Below are 16,190 nucleotides of genomic sequence, written 5' to 3'. Positions count from 1 at the left end.
CGTGATCCCTTGATGCCTCAGAACATGTCCTACCAACCGTTCCCTTCTTCTGGTCATGTTGTTCCACAAACTTCTTTTCTCCCCAATCCTATTCAATACCTTCTTATTAGTTTTAAGATCTACCCATCTAATCTTAAGCGTTCTTCTGTAGCACCACATTTTGAAAGCTTCATTTCTCTTCTTGTACAAACTACTTATCGTCCACGTTTCACTTCCATACACGGCTATGCTCCGTACAAATACTTTCAGAAACGACTTCCTGGCACTTAAATCTATACTCGATGTTAACTAATTCTCTTCTTGTAAACGCTTTCCTTGCCATTGCCAGTCTACATTTTATATCCTCTCTACTTCGGCCATCATCAGTTATTTTACTCCCCAAATAGCAAAACTCCTTTACTACTTTTAGTTTCATTTCCTACTCTAATTCCCTCAGCATCACCCGATTTAATTCGACTACATTCCATTATCCTCGTTTTGCTTTTGTTGTTGTTCATCTTATCCCCTCCTTTCAAGACACTGTCCATTCCCTTCAACTGCTCTTCCACGTCCTTTGCTGTCTCTGACTGAATTACAATGTCATGGCGAACCTCAAAGTTTTTATTTCATCTCCGTGGATTTAAATACCTACTCCGAATTTTTCTTTTGTTTCCTTTACTCCTTGCTCAATATACTGATTGAATAACATCGGGGAGAGGTTACAACCCTGTCTCTCTCCCTTTGATGTCCTTCGACTCTTATAACTGCCATCTGGTTTCTGTTCAAATTGTAAATAGCCTTTCGCTCCCTGTATTTTACCTCTGCCACCTTCAGAATTTGAAGGAGAGTATTCCAATCAACATTGTCAAAAGCTCCTCTAAATCTACACAAGTCTAGTAAGTGACTAGATAGCAATATTTCGAAAAAGCTCGCACAAAGTGCCTCTCGTATACCCCCCTCTCCCCCGCCTTTGGTGCAGTATTAATTAACATATCTTCGTTGAAACACAAGTTCATCACTACTTGTTGCATCGACAAGAAAATCACTTTAATTATGATCTGCCCGATAACGCTTCGACTGAAAGGCGCGTAGGTACTTCGAATTGACAAAGCTGGCGTACGGAACAACTTGATCTGACACTACGTGATTTTGTTTGTGTAAAGATTTAAGAACGCGTCCGTCTATGTGCCTTTCCGGTGAAATATTTTGGGCTTATTGCGATGCTGTGTAGCACCCACGCGTAATGAAGTAAGTCCTGGCAAGATAGGAGGTGTAAGATGCGTTTGCATATCGATTCTGTGTTTGACTTATAATCGGTGGCGGGAATATTGAAACTAGAGGAAGGATCACTTCAAACTTGTATCAGAAACGTAATCGTAAAACGTAGCGCAATGTGGTACATCGATGCCCTTGTAAAACTATCATACGTCTGTGTAGTACGCGCAGAACTCTGTTGAATGCACTCAGTATCTTGAACGATTCAGCCCTGTGGATTTTCTCTTACATAAATAACCAGGGTCATTGAACAGCTGTTCTCGCCGTCAAATGCTTTGTGCTGCATAAGATGTAGTACCTCACTTTCCTCGAATGACATGCTGAGCATTTGTACTGAAATGAAATTGTTGGAACGTTGAGAGAGAAGCCGTTTATTGCCATGTTACTGCCCTGTGGACTCTAAGTACTATGGGTAACTGGATAGCTTGAGGAGACGATGCCAGCTGGAGCAGGGAAACCGCCGCAGCTGGTGAGGACCAGGGCGGGCAGCGGTCTGCCCCTGTCTGCTGAAGACGCGCCGGTCCAGGGGAAGTGCCGTGGCGGAGGGACTGGCGGGGGCTCGGACAGACATACTACTTGGTGTCAGGACTGACAGCTTGTTCCACACGCGGAAAATTGGAAGTGAACGCAGATGAGCAGGAATAACAATCCTGTACTTTTCGAATACAGTGTTACTGTTGCGTTGCTGGTCAGAATCACGTAGATTAAATATCAAAGCGTAATATTTCCACGTAACTTCAAACGGAACTTGTACGCGAGATCGGTAGCAGGAAAGGCGAATGGTCGACTTCTGTTTATTCAGAGAAATGTAGCACTATTTGGATGATCTGTATGTGACACTGCAATCACAGCACTTCTCCGATACACTCTTGAGCTCTACTCGAGTGTCTAAGATCCCAACCATGCCTTAGAGATACTGTAGATTGGTCACTGGTACGGTCTTCAAGAGGCGAGTGTTGGAGACATGGTCCATGAACAGAAACGGGAATCACTGGAGGGAAGAAAAGACTCTTCTCGCTAAACGCTGTTGCGAAACTTTAGACAAAAAGCCAAATATTACTCGTCGCAATCTCAGGAGCATAACCGAGAGGAGATTTGGGCACAAAATCAAATATCTGGGTAGGTGTAATTGTCAACTGTACACTGTGCGGTTTGGCGGTACCCTGCAGTAGAAGCACAGTATTCAGTCTCCTTGATCGCTCTTCATAGATTGTGAGTGGATGGTCTTTCAATTTTTTACAGTCGGAGAGTAAATATTAGAAACAAATCTTGCGCAAATGCCATTAACTTGGACGCTGTAGATAAACAGACTGGCCCCAAAATCTTGAAAAAGTTTGAGATCATTAATAATTAGTTACTTCTTCAGTAGTCTCACAGGATGATTGTCCCAAGGTACAACATGCCAGTGCAATCGAATAATATTCTAGCCACGAACCCCGACAGCAGGATCAGTATCTTTTCAGCTTGATGACACTGCAAGCCATATCTCAGGCTACTTTGCTATTACATCGCATTAAGCAGCTCACGCCACACGAAATTGTCTCCTACTTCCTCAGCTACTACACTGCAGAATAAGTTTGAAATTTGGCGTAAATGTGGATACAAACTTTGGCATTGCAGTACGAGAGATTTACGACGTTTCGAAATAGTGATCATTCAAACTTGCTTGGTAATGGTACAAAAGCACGTCGCCCTGTGACGCTATCCTCGGGCTCGGCGGTGCTTCAAACAGCAAAGTACTGACACATGCAGAAAGAAGGTTGGGGTTGTTTTTGGGGAAGAGACCAAACAGCGAGGCCATCGGTCTCATCGGGTGAGAGAAGGATGGGGAAGGAAGTCGGCCGTGCCCTTTCAAAGGAACCATCCCGGCATTTGCCTGGAGAGATTTAGGGAAATCACGGAAAACCTAACTCAGGATGGCTGGACGCGGGATTGAACCCCCGTCCTCCCGGATGCGAGTCCAGTGCAGAAAGATGGCCGCAGCTGGGAAGTTCCAGTGAGCTGTCAGTTGGATTAATGATGTCGCGTTGGCACCGTATTTCACCACAATCCTGCCCAATGCCACCCTGAGGAAGGCGACACACCCTCTCTGACCCACAACGGTCCACTCACAAATGTTCTCCTATTGGCGAGTCTGCGACGGAGTCAGAACCGAGACACCCAGAGCTGAAATCCGCCGGTTTCCTAAAGAGTGGCCGGCAAAATATTTCAGACACACCGACACTCAGAATCCCCACTAAAAGGCTCCAGTGGGTGGCATAAAGGCGTCAATGAAACCACCCCTCTGTTCTGTGACTTACAGGAGTGATTTGCCGCGATGAGGGGCAACATTACTACCCTCTGCCTGCCTGTATTGGGGATCTCAGTCAGGTCTCAATGAAGAACTGTCAGGACAGTTACATCCTGGGCAGCAACGTACGATTGACGAGAAACTGTAGAGCAGGGCCGCACAAGGCGCATGCAACGGTGCATCGCACAGTGCAGAAGACGGCTCGCTATGCTGACGACTGTGCAGACCCCCCACTCCTCGGCTTTGCGCAACAGCGTTGCCTCTCACTTCCTTAGCTTGTGTCGCTTGAGCCGCCTGTCTCGACCTGTTTCAAAGCTTTTACCCCGTTGTCTTCGCCATTGCCAAATATTAATGTACACTAGGTGGATAGCCTAGTCTGTTGTACTGGTACAAAAGAGATTTATATAATAACTGTAATGGTAACAATTTTAAATCTGGTCTCAACACAAATGTATCTTCCTATGTGCTCATTATTTTATTTGCAATTATGCTACTAAGATCTGGAACAAGAGATTGACTGACAGCAATTCTGAGAGATTTTTTTTTCAATTACAATTAGAAATACTCGCACGCAATATACTTTTTGTACAAGGCAAAACAGAAAAAAAACTTTCACATATACAAGTGAAACCAAACACAGTGAAGCAGGGAAGATTATTTCTGTGTAACTTGGGAAATTCTTCCTTTTGCAAATTCTGGTAGAATTGGAGCAAACCTTTTGTATTGTAAAACACATCCTTTCTGTAAACATCGCTTTACAAATCAATTAGTTCGAAATGTAAATATGAAGGCGCACTTTCAATATCTATCGAAAAAGGTTTCACAAAAACATCGAGAATTGGCTGCAGGTAGGTAATTTCCTAAAACAATAACAAAGCCAATGTTAAAAAATGAAAGTAATGTAAGCCGTTGTTTCGAAGTACTAAAATGCGATAGATTTTAATAAACATTTAATGTGTACTATTGGTTTTAATGTAATGTGACACTTGCATATGTAACGCAATCGCCTTTATTTAACTGTATGTCATATGCCGGAACATAACCTGGACTCGGTCATTAAACGCATTTTCACGGGATTGTAGCATCTCGACGTATTTTTCAAAGCGCGCTCCTTCCTGCACAGATGCTATCAAACAAAAATATAGTACCGTTTTGATTAGAGCTGTTATAAAAATCAGGCTGTTTTAATAAAGGTACAATTTATATCTCGCTTACCTAGTTCAGGAAAGTGTTGCATATTTTTCTCTCAAAGGTTGTTTTTGAGGAGCTTCAGTTTATACTGGAAAGTGTTTATTTTGCTGATCATATCGTTTTCTTTTTGGAGTTTCAGACTTAAATCATTTAGCAGAGCCATAATGTCTGTTAAAAATCCTAAATCAGCTACCCATTCAGGTTCATGAAAAAGTGTCTCCGGACGTCCTTTGCTCTCCAAAAACTGAGCCACAGTGTGGCGTAGTCGAAAAATTTGGAAATCGCTTTCCCTTTGCTCAGCCAGCGCATCTCAGCGTGGTAAGGAATATCTGGATACTCCTCTTCAAAGGAAATCAAAAATTCTTTGAATTGATGATGAGAGTCCATGAGAACGAATGTAGTTTACTATAAGCACCATTACCTTCATCACATCTTAAAGACCAAGAGGCTCTTTGCGCGAAAGTTATCGGTGTGCAAAACAACGAACGACAGGTAAATTCGGCATGTTAATTTTTTTCCGCAGTAGGCCAATAAACCCTTTTGCTTTCCGCACATTGCTGGTGCCCGTCTGTGGTTACGGAAAGCAAAGAAGTCATATTCCATCAGCTGCCATTTCAACAGATGCTAAAATATCCGGCCCTGTAACAGTGTCCTTCAACGAAATCATATCCAGGTGCTCTTCCGTTACATGTAGATCGTCGTCCACGCCACGCAAAAATATTGCTAACTCAGCCATGTCGTTAATATCCGTGGACTCATCAAGTGCGATGGAGAACGCTAGGAAGTTTTCAATTTTGGCTGCCAGTTATTCATGCAAATTCTCAGCGATGTCGTTGATTCTCCGATGTATTGTCATTCGGGAAAGTGGTATTCTGCTGTACGCGGGAGCTAATGTGGGATTCATTGTCTCTACTACGTCCAACAATGACCCGTTCATAAATGGCCTCCCAGCTCTTGCTAAACGTAGAGCAACTTTGTAACTAACTCTGAGAATCCTTTCGCAACACCCCTCATCTTCTTCACTCTAAAGTATAGAAAAAAAATGATGTTAGAAATAATTTATACGAAAACGAAAACTAAGGAATCGAAACAAATGTTATTTCGTTTCGCATGACCTTTAACCAAAATATACATACTAAACTACTTGTAACAAACCTCGTTTGTAGATACAGAATTCTCTTCTGCAAGAGTTTGCAACTTCCGTAATTCTTCCTCTCTGGCATCCCCTGTTATGTCACTATACTTTTCTGAATGCAATTTGCTGTAGTGCCTTTCAATAGACGATTTTATGACACACGTAATTAGTGTAACACAGATTAGACATTTGGCTTTATCGTCACAACGCACAATAAAGTAGGAGAGTTCCCATTCCGGTTTAAATTGACTTTCGACAATTTTCCCCTTTTTTTGGAGCAGATGGTTCCATTATTCCGGTAATTGTCTTGCGCTTACGTGTTCCAATGTTGACTAAGCCGTCTGGCAGCGCAAAGCGTCGGCCTCACCTAGCAAGCCGAGCTGAGGCGAAGTATGCCGAGTTGAAGCGATGCACTGTGCAGGCACTCGCTGCACCTCGCTTCGCACGCGTGCGGTTTTCCGTGTTTGTGCGGCCGTGATACAGAGTTTCCGTGGGCGATGCTCTTTCATTCAATACATTCCGACAAAGCCGGCCAAGAACGGCAACGAGACCTTCACCATGTGCGACTCCAAAGTGCTCTACACTTCTTTCATGGAGGTGGTCTTGCAGAAAGCCCCGTCAGGTTGCTTTTCAGCGTACAAGTCCCTATCTGAAGTGATTGCGTGCCTCATAGCCAAGTTATCTGGGTCGGAAAGATACCTAACGACGGACAACTGGTACATTAGCATTCCACCGGCCACTACGTTCCTACCCAAGCACGAGTTGACCCTGATTGGAACGGTTAGGGAAAACAAGAGAGAAATCCCTTAGGCACTCACAGGGACCACTGCCCGCCCAGTCTCCAGCAGCAGGATCGGATTATGTGCCCAGACCACATGGGCGTCCTACACTCCAAAAATGTGATTCTTCTCTCCGCCTTTCACCGTGATGACCATATAGACGAATCGACTGTGGACAAGAAGAAGCCTTAGGTGATTACCAGCTACAATTAGGCCAAAACGGTGACGACACAGTCGTTTAGTTGTGCGAAACGTACGACGTGAGCCGCACGTGCAGAAGATGGCCACTCAGGATCTTCTTTTCGCTACTTAACGTCCCTGGAATCAATGGGCAAGTGATCCACTTCTGCACCTCACATCTGGAAACCCTTAGACGACGACACTTCCACAAAATCCTCGCTCTCCCCCTTTTTCATTGTAAAATGTTATCAAGATACTCATTTTTTTATTGTAAATTTTTCTAAAGCTATAATAAAGTGTGAACAAGAAACGAAACGTAAAGCAAAGCAAAAATGTAATAGAGGTATTACACGGAAAATCAGTGAGGCAGGACAGTTGCAGGCATCGAGGTGTACTGCGCCCTCCCTTTCTGTTTTTGTTTTAGGATGCACCTTTCTACCAGAGGGTACATAACAGAATGATCGATCTGCGATTCTTGCTTTCCAAACCCCATAACCTAGCTAGCTGTACATTACAAAATTCCCTTGTGAGTGTACAGAAAAGGTGAATTATAATCACAGTTCTCACCCCAACGTGTACTTATCATTTAGTATCTTACTTCTGATTCACACAACCATTCAGATTAATAAACAAATTAATAATTATTAATGACAGTCATAATAAGCATAATAACTACAGTTTTGTTTCCAAATTATTTTAAACTACTTGCTAATTTCGTAGTCCATAAGTAGCTGACTCCTTTCGGCGACAGTCGTAACCACTTGCATCTAGTTGCTGCATTAGAGTGTATGTGTCATGCAGTAACCGTGACTCATGGCCTGAAGCTGTCTTCTCGCTACCGTCACGTACTTAACAAGGGTGCGGTACAAAGCACTAAGTCTCATGGTCATTATAGTTTCTTGTCTTTTAATTTTTTCAATAAAACTGCTCTTACGGAGCATGATGATTCAGTTAATTGCGCAACTGGCGAAAATAACAACAGGATACAGGTAGCGATACCTTCAATGTAAATGGTGACGTTCCTAGAGAATTCATATAAAAAGTTACCCTGATGGCTTCAGCGTATAGTAAAGTATTGGCATCAGAATGAAAAAGTAACTGAGTGAAGCCAGTTAATTTTCATTCCCCAGTATTGCATAATCACGATAGATCTAATCATAAATTACTGAAAGACATTAATTGGTAGAATGTAAGCGACATCTCGGTAATGTATGAAAGCTATTAATCATGTGGACAAATACACAGGACGCACATTCAGTAACAAAAAGTGTCTGGCCAATAATACTATCACCGTTATAGTTCAGCTGCAATTTAAGTACACCATTTTTCATAACTTGGCACAGCAGGGCTCTTTAGAAACTTCTACTTTCCTGGGGGGTACAAGAAACAACAATCTTTATATACCTTGCACTTGTTCTCCTGCCGGTCGACAGCAGCAATTGTTATGAAAATTTTGCACTTGATGTTTCGCCCATCGACTGCAGTAAAGTATTTTGCCGTTATGTAGTCAAAAGACAATACAATCACTTGTACCGACTCTCTTATGCGTTTGTTACAGCCGGCCGGGGTGGCCGAGCGGTTCTAGGCGCTACAGTCGAACCGCGAGACCGCTACTGTCGCAGGTTTGAATCCTGCCTCGGGCATGGATATATGTGATGTCCTTAGGTTAGTTAGGTTTAAGTAGTTCTGAGTTCTAGGGGACTGATGACCTCAGAAGTTAAGTCCCATAGTGCTCAGAGCCATTTTTTGCGTTTGTTACAAGCATTCAGCTTAATATTTCCGAAATGCAAATTCTAATGTAAATAGCTGTAATTAAGGCTATCTTAACTTCCAGGCGTCATTTGTGTAATAATTAGTACAAATTATGAAGTACGGTACGTTTTTAACATGAAAGGAAAATAGGAATTGTTGCTTTTAATCAGAAACTGCAATATATTTAAAATGTACGTGTGACTGATTGCTTTCTGATCACATAAAGTTCGTAAGAAAAATATTAAGTTCGATGACTTTACCTCACACTATTCCTAACCCGTGACGCCAGCTCCTAGGTGATGATGTAGGCGTATACCATTCTCAAAGAAGCACATCAGGTAAGTGAGATGAAATACGTGGTTACCACACAAAAAATGAAGTTTCCGAATGAACAGCTGCCTACTTGATTACAAGTAAGGATCGAATAGAAAGTCATTTACATTGCAGAAGCCACGGCACACGCAACAATGAAAGACAATTGACGATTGCTAAGTTCATATCCGCGGAAACGCATCCCTTCAGTCGCTTTAAGATGACGGAGCGTGTCGGAGGTGATCATGTTGCTGTGCACCATGTAAAGAGGAAGCCGTACTACGTGAGGTGGCTCGAGTACGGAAAGGTAAGTGACGTGTTGCACACGGTTTCAGTAAGATACTAAGCAGTGGAAAGCGCACAGTTTAGAAGCTACAGAATTCCGACGCGGTGTACACCGCTCCGCTTTCATAAAACGACTTCAATATGGACTCAGCGACTTTGGAACTTACATTCAACGATATTATTTATAATGAGACACATGCAAAGATGCTCAAACACTGGAAATGAGGGTCGATATTGTGTGGTTTTGTGTGCTACTCAGATTGTAAATCATGAAATGAAAAACGCGTGATTTGTCATTATCAAATTTCCATCATGACTGATACGCATTTCGAAGTGCAACAGTTTAATCACTGTAGCTACCTTTTTTTTTTATCTATATTGGGTTTCATTAACAATCTGTTGAGCTGACGTGGCCTTAAAGCGTGTGCGACTCACCCGTTAGATGTTTTGGTAATTCGTTGCCGTACGTCGTAGCAAGCCTGGTTATAGATTTTCCATTGATACTGTCTACTATCTGATGATGGTATTTTCCGACAGTATCTTAATTTCCGTATTTTGGATAAAAAATTGCCGCGAGTGAAAGAAAATACCCGCCAACTTCATTTATGAAGCACAGGAAGTTAGGAAAAAGCAGTGTGGTTCTTTATCCACATCCGATTAACTATTCGCCGTGTCCACTTCCTATGATTTATCTTGGGAACCCTTACCAATAAAAAGGCCTTGGACAGAGTAAGTGCACCTTTATCTATTGTTGTGCATCTCTCAGGTCACACTACCGTTGCTTATGTGCTTGACTTGTAATCTTTGTTCATGTCATCAAACGCTGATTGTATGCAATATCATTTGCCTCACATCTGTAACATTACAATGTTCGCTGCAAATATGAACACAAAAAAGTGAAACCCTAAAAAATATTTCTCAATTTCAGTTTTATAGTTAAGGTCAAGAACATGATACTTCCAGGAATACGCAATCCTATAAAGTCTGAACGATGCTAACCATGACCACGCACTTAACCATTCGAATTGTGGTTCACGATTTGCTGGAGAATTCTACGATCTGGCATTCTGATGAGGTTTTTTGTGGATTTTTCACACAACCTGATTTAAATGTTGAAAATGTTTTATTCTGTTCCAGTAACTTCATTTCCAATCACACGTCAGTTGTTTTTTTGTGGTAACCGAAATTTCACTTCCATAAAAGAACAAAGTAACCATCATCACTTTGTAAAACGTGGTGGTGGTTTAGTTTGGCAGTTTAGGGGCCAATGTTCTGTTACAGACGGTTCGAATATTTATTTTATTTCCAACATGATTTTCGATATCGTCGCCTATTTAAAAGACGCATTTCCTTAGGTATTTATAGTTGTATATTACTCTGATGTGTATCGGATGTTATATTTTGCGTAGTTTGTGGGAAATTTCCTATATGGAGAGAAATACTATCCTCTGGACTGCATGTAATTACTTATATGATCAATTGAAATTTAATTCCTTTTTAGCCCTATCTTCTTTTATGAAAGACAGGGCTAATATTTTTCTGCACTTCGCAGAATTAGTGTACAATCAAACAGGTGGTGTACATATTCCCCTGATTTCAGTTCTTGTCCAGAAGTTTTATCATAATTCTTATCACTCTTACAGTTATGTAGTTAGGGTGTGGATTGGGATTGACTGCAATTAGATCGTTATTCGCGTAGTTAACGTAATTAATAACTTCTTCTCTGTGCATTTCGAGTGTCTAATGTTAGACTTAGTGCCAGTCTTCGTGACAATTATTTTGCAGAATACAGAGCATAATGTTATAGGATAACCGGTCTTAAACATATATAGTACTGAAACACTCCTCAATGTGGCGGTCATCTTTGCTCCATATCCCCAAACTTGTACGTCAGTCTCAGGACGAGTCATGTTGTGAATTTTAAAAAAATTGTAAAACTGAAGAATTATAAAACGTGTAGACAGAAATACCGCAGGTGCTTATGAGTTGCCGCTGAAACTAGTTTGGAAGTAGTAAGCGAATAGCCGACCGGGGTGGTCGAGCGGTTCTAGGCGCTACAGTCTGGAACCACGTGACCACTACGGTCGCAGGTTCGAATCCTGCCTCGGGCATGGATGTGTGTGATGTCCTTAGGTTACTTAGTTTTAAGTAGTTCTAAGTTCTGGGGGACTGATGACCTTAGAAGTTAAGTCACATAGTGCTCAGAACCATTTTGAAGTAAGCGAATATGTTTGCATTAAGGTAGATCCACAAATCATTATCTGAGTTTAAAGAGACGTTAACGCGTTTGTCGAATATCGACTATTAGTTTCGTACCACATAGTACCAATTTCAGGATCTTTCCTCAGTTTCCTAATCTCGATATATTACTTAATTTCTATTGAAAACAGAATCTGTGGTATAATAATGACTGTTAAGGTTAGAGTCTTCCTAGTTCATGTTGAGTACCACTGCTCGCTTCCACATGTTAAGTTACAAAACTACAAAGCAAACATTCTATAGATTATGCGGAGTAAGCTGACAGTGTGAATACAATTTAGTTTCCTGTCAGGAGCAATTTGAATTACGTCTGTAGAAGGTGAAGTAGATAAGAAAGGAGACCCAAAATACAAACTCCTGAATCCGAATTTGCGAAGTTCTTCGTGTGCATTTTATGAGTATTCCAGAAAAAAGGGTTTCGTGATCACCAGCCGTTTGTTATAGAATAATAATGTAATGTTGATTTATTCAACTTTTCACAACGTTTACCTACGATTGTTTAAAGGTATCTTCACAACAGTAAATAATCGTGTGATACGCAATCAACAGAAGATCCGAAACACAACAGTGCTACGCAAAAACCCTCAGACGACGCCAGAGTACAGTGACGTGTTCCCTGTGGCTGAGGGAACAGTCAGCACGGAGTCGTTTTGGCAGCCTGCACCACACTCAGTCGGCCTAGACACCAGAGGAAAGTCGGCCTGTTCTTCGTCAGTGCACTTGTACCTTCACAGTGATACACAGCAGTGTACACATATAACACCACTGCAATAGCTGTAATACAGATCTTGTAATTGGTATCCAACGTCTGTGAAAAGAGCCACCATGAAGCCAGAATGCATTCGTTCCTATATAGACGCCCTTAGGTTCCTCATCTCGATATATTACATAATTTCTATTGAAAACAGAAATATTATTACACAGGATCTATTCGGAGCTGCGAATACGAATATAAATCAGCTGCATAGGGGAATGACAACAGCGAAATTCTGTGCCGTGCCGGGACTCTTGCCACACACCCTCCACCCGTACGCACAATATGTAATTCCTGACCAGGGGAGAACGTTTTAATTAAAGTCGCTTCCTAGTATCAGAGAACGATGCAATATTCCTCCGAACATGCACCGAAGGAACATTGCATTGTTATTCATAAGATCACAGGTACTGCGATATCGCAGAAATATTATTGAAGCTAAAGCTCATCATAATAACCATGCGATCTCATACGTCGATGACAGTCGCAGCAGTCTCCATACAGGTGACTCAAGGAAACAGCATGAGGGCCATGTAACGGTGACCTGAATGTGGGACAGATTAGGCACAAAGAATAATTCACTCTCCTGTTTGTAAGACGAACGTAATACCAAGGTTTTACATCTGTTCAACAAGACATGGGGCACGGTCGTCCAGAAGCCATATCACGTGCAACAATAATTGATTACATTTCACGATCGCTAAGTTCGTAGCTGCAGAGACGTCTCTTACCAGTTCGTTAACAATGGCTGAGCGAAGCGACAGTGTTCCAACTGCTGTACCAGATGTGAAGAATCAGGAGTCAGTATGGAAAAGTGAAGAACACGCCCCGTGCAATATTACATAAAGTGCGTAGCTACAGTAATTACTTGTATCAGAAGTTAAACATAAAATTTCGCGTCGTTTCGTGCACAATGATACTCAATTCGATCGCGACACATTCAGCGTCAAAAGGAGTTTTATTATTTATTAAAAGACCTATGCAAAGATGCAGAATTGAGATTGCTATAGTAAGTCTCTCTGCTTCCTTTGAAAATCGATGTATTACTTGCTTGTGTGTGTGTGTGTGTGTGTGTGTGTGTGTGTGTGGGCGCGCGCGCGTGTGTGTGTGTGTGTGTTGTGTGTGTGTGTGTGTGTGTGTGGACGGAAAATGCGTGTGCCAGCTAGTTTTGGTTCGTGATCTTCCTGACCGGCATCCAAAAATTTCGTATCTACTGTAGAGTTACTGTATTTTTAGTTCGGTTGACTCAAAACGTCTTCCCAGCTAACATTAACAATTTATTGTGACTCGACTAATCGTATTACAGTCCCGCCACCTTACCGGTATCTGTGTCTACTTTTCTCGTCAGCAGATGACGGGTTTGCGTCTATTTTCGTGACGAGAATAATGATTCATATTTACACACATCAAAAAAACGTTTTGCGTCACCTGGGTTCCAATTTTCTGTGTAGGTTCCCGAACTCTCGGAATAAAGGTCAACATAAACGTTGTTTCTGCCCTTTATGTTCCTCATGAAAACCACACATTGCAAGTTGTACCGCCCATACACATCAGAGTAATACTGAACTGCTACAAACACCTAATGAAATGCATCTTTTACTTAGCCGACGATATCGAAAATAAAATAAAGATTCGAACCGTCTGTAATAGAACATTGGCCCCTAAACCGCAAAACGAAACCACCACCAATTTTTATAAAGTGATGATGGCTACTTTATTATTTTTTGGAAATGAAATTTTGGTTACCACGAAAATTACGTGATTGGAAATGAAGATACTGAAACAGAATTAAATATTTTCAACATTTAAATCAGGTTATGTGAAAAATCGAAAAAAACCTCATCAGAATGCCAGATCGTAGAATTCTCCAGCAAATCGTGAACTGCAATTCGAATGGTTAAGTGTGTGGTCATGGATAGCCTTTACGTTCAGATTTTATAGTATTGCGTATTTCTGGAAATATCACGTTCTTGACTTTAAGTATAAAACTGAAGTTTAGAAATATTTTTTAGGGTTTCACTTTTTTCTAGTTCATATTTGCTGCAAACATTGTAATATTAGTGATGTTAGGCAAATGATATTGCATACAACCAGCGTTTGTTTATGTTTATGTCAGCAAAGATTACAAGTCAAGTACACAAGCAACAACGATGCCTTCCTCTAGTAAAGTTGTATCACAAATTTCTCTTCTCCCCAATTGTATTCAGTACCCTTCTCATTAGTTACGTGATCCACCCACCTAATCTTCGGCATTCATCTGTAACACCACATTTCAAAGGGTTCTATTCTCTTCGTGTGTGAAATGCTTATCGTCCAGGTTTCATTTCCATACATGGCTAGACTCAATACAAATACTTTCAGAAGAGACTTCTTCACACTTAAATCCTTACTCCATGGTAACAAATTTCTCTTCTTCAGAAACGTTTTCTATCCTCTCTATCACGACCATTATCAGGTATTTTTCTGCCCAAATAGCAAAACTCATCTACTACTTCAACTTTCTCATTTCCTGATTTAATTCCCTCAGCGTCACCTGATTTATTTCGATTACATTCCAATACCATCGTTTTGCTTTTGTAGGTGTTCATCTTGCACCCTTCTTCCACGACACTGTCCATTCCAATTTTGTTTATCGAAAAGGATTTTCCTTTCCAGGTTGCACAGGCCAGAACCTCACAAATGATGTGATGCACCACACAAAATGGTCTCGGTAGACAAATCATGATTAGAAACGTTTATGTCGTTCAAGTGTTAATATGCTTTTGAAGCTTAAAACGCAAGAAAATTTAACGAAGGTGACAAGAAGTGTCGGTTAATGGTAATGGCAGCGTATGACACGTAATCTGATGTTATCTGTGTTCTCGGCATTTAATCTCTAACAAGTGGAAGAGCAGACCGACGACGGAGGTTCCCCTGTGGGTCGGCCTCCACATCTACTGGTCACTTTTAGTAAAACAATTCGGTCTTCAGTTACGTTGTATTGTAATGTTACGAAATGATACAGGGAGAAAAGCAAAAGAAATTAATACATACGCCTGAGTTTTAGTGAATACGAACCAGAATCACGAAAAATTGTAGCTCACAAAGTAATATGAATAAAGGATAGTCGGATGTTTGGTGTTGCAAACCGTGTTTAAGTAATCGATCGCTATTACCGTATAGCTCTTCGTATAGTTTCGTGGTTCTGCTGTGTTTCTTCGCTCACCTTGGTCTCTGATAAATAGTATGCAGCTCTGCTGGTACAGAAGTAGAAATATATAACGTTACTTCAGAAACTCTTTCCGTGATATTATTCAGTAATTTAATAGGAGATAGGGACATAACGAGATATATGACTAAAAACCCTTCATTCGAAGTGCTTTATACGTAATTTACAGAATAATCTTTAAAGTTTCACTTAGTACGTCGGTGCAAGACACTTTAACTTGTTCTTATTAATGATGGTGCACTCCCGTACACGTCCCCTGCCGGGTGGAGGCTCACCGCACTTTCATTTCGTCTCGTGGAGTGGTATATACTAGATGACTCGACGAATTAACTGACGAGGAGATTCAGTCTTTCCTCTCTGAGCAGGGCGTGACGGCTGTCCGTAGGGTCACGAAAAAGGTCGACAATGACCTTGTACCGACCCGGACACTTTTCTTGACCTCTGATAGTGTTCAGTTGCCGTCGCGCATCAAAGCGGGCTATGAGGTTATTTCCGTTCGCCCCTCTGTCCTGACACCTACGCGCTGCTGCCAGTGTCAGCGTTTTAATCACACGTGCCAGTCTTTCTCTAATGCGGGTAAATGCGTCACTTGTGGCAGGGACACCCATGAGGGTGACTGTCTGTTTCAGTCTCGTTGTTGTGTGAACTGTCAGGGTGACCATGCAGTATCCTCTCACGACTGTCCCATCTACAAGGATGAACGCTGTATACAGGAAATTCGGGTCAAGGAGAAAGTGTCCTCCTCGGCTGCTTGCAAGCCTTTTGCTAGTAGGAAGCCCACGCTGCTACCA

Source organism: Schistocerca gregaria, unplaced genomic scaffold (genome assembly GCF_023897955.1).
Source record: "Schistocerca gregaria isolate iqSchGreg1 unplaced genomic scaffold, iqSchGreg1.2 ptg000745l, whole genome shotgun sequence".
Taxonomy (NCBI): Eukaryota; Metazoa; Arthropoda; class Insecta; order Orthoptera; family Acrididae; genus Schistocerca; species Schistocerca gregaria.
Note: the sequence above shows the minus strand (reverse complement) of the source record.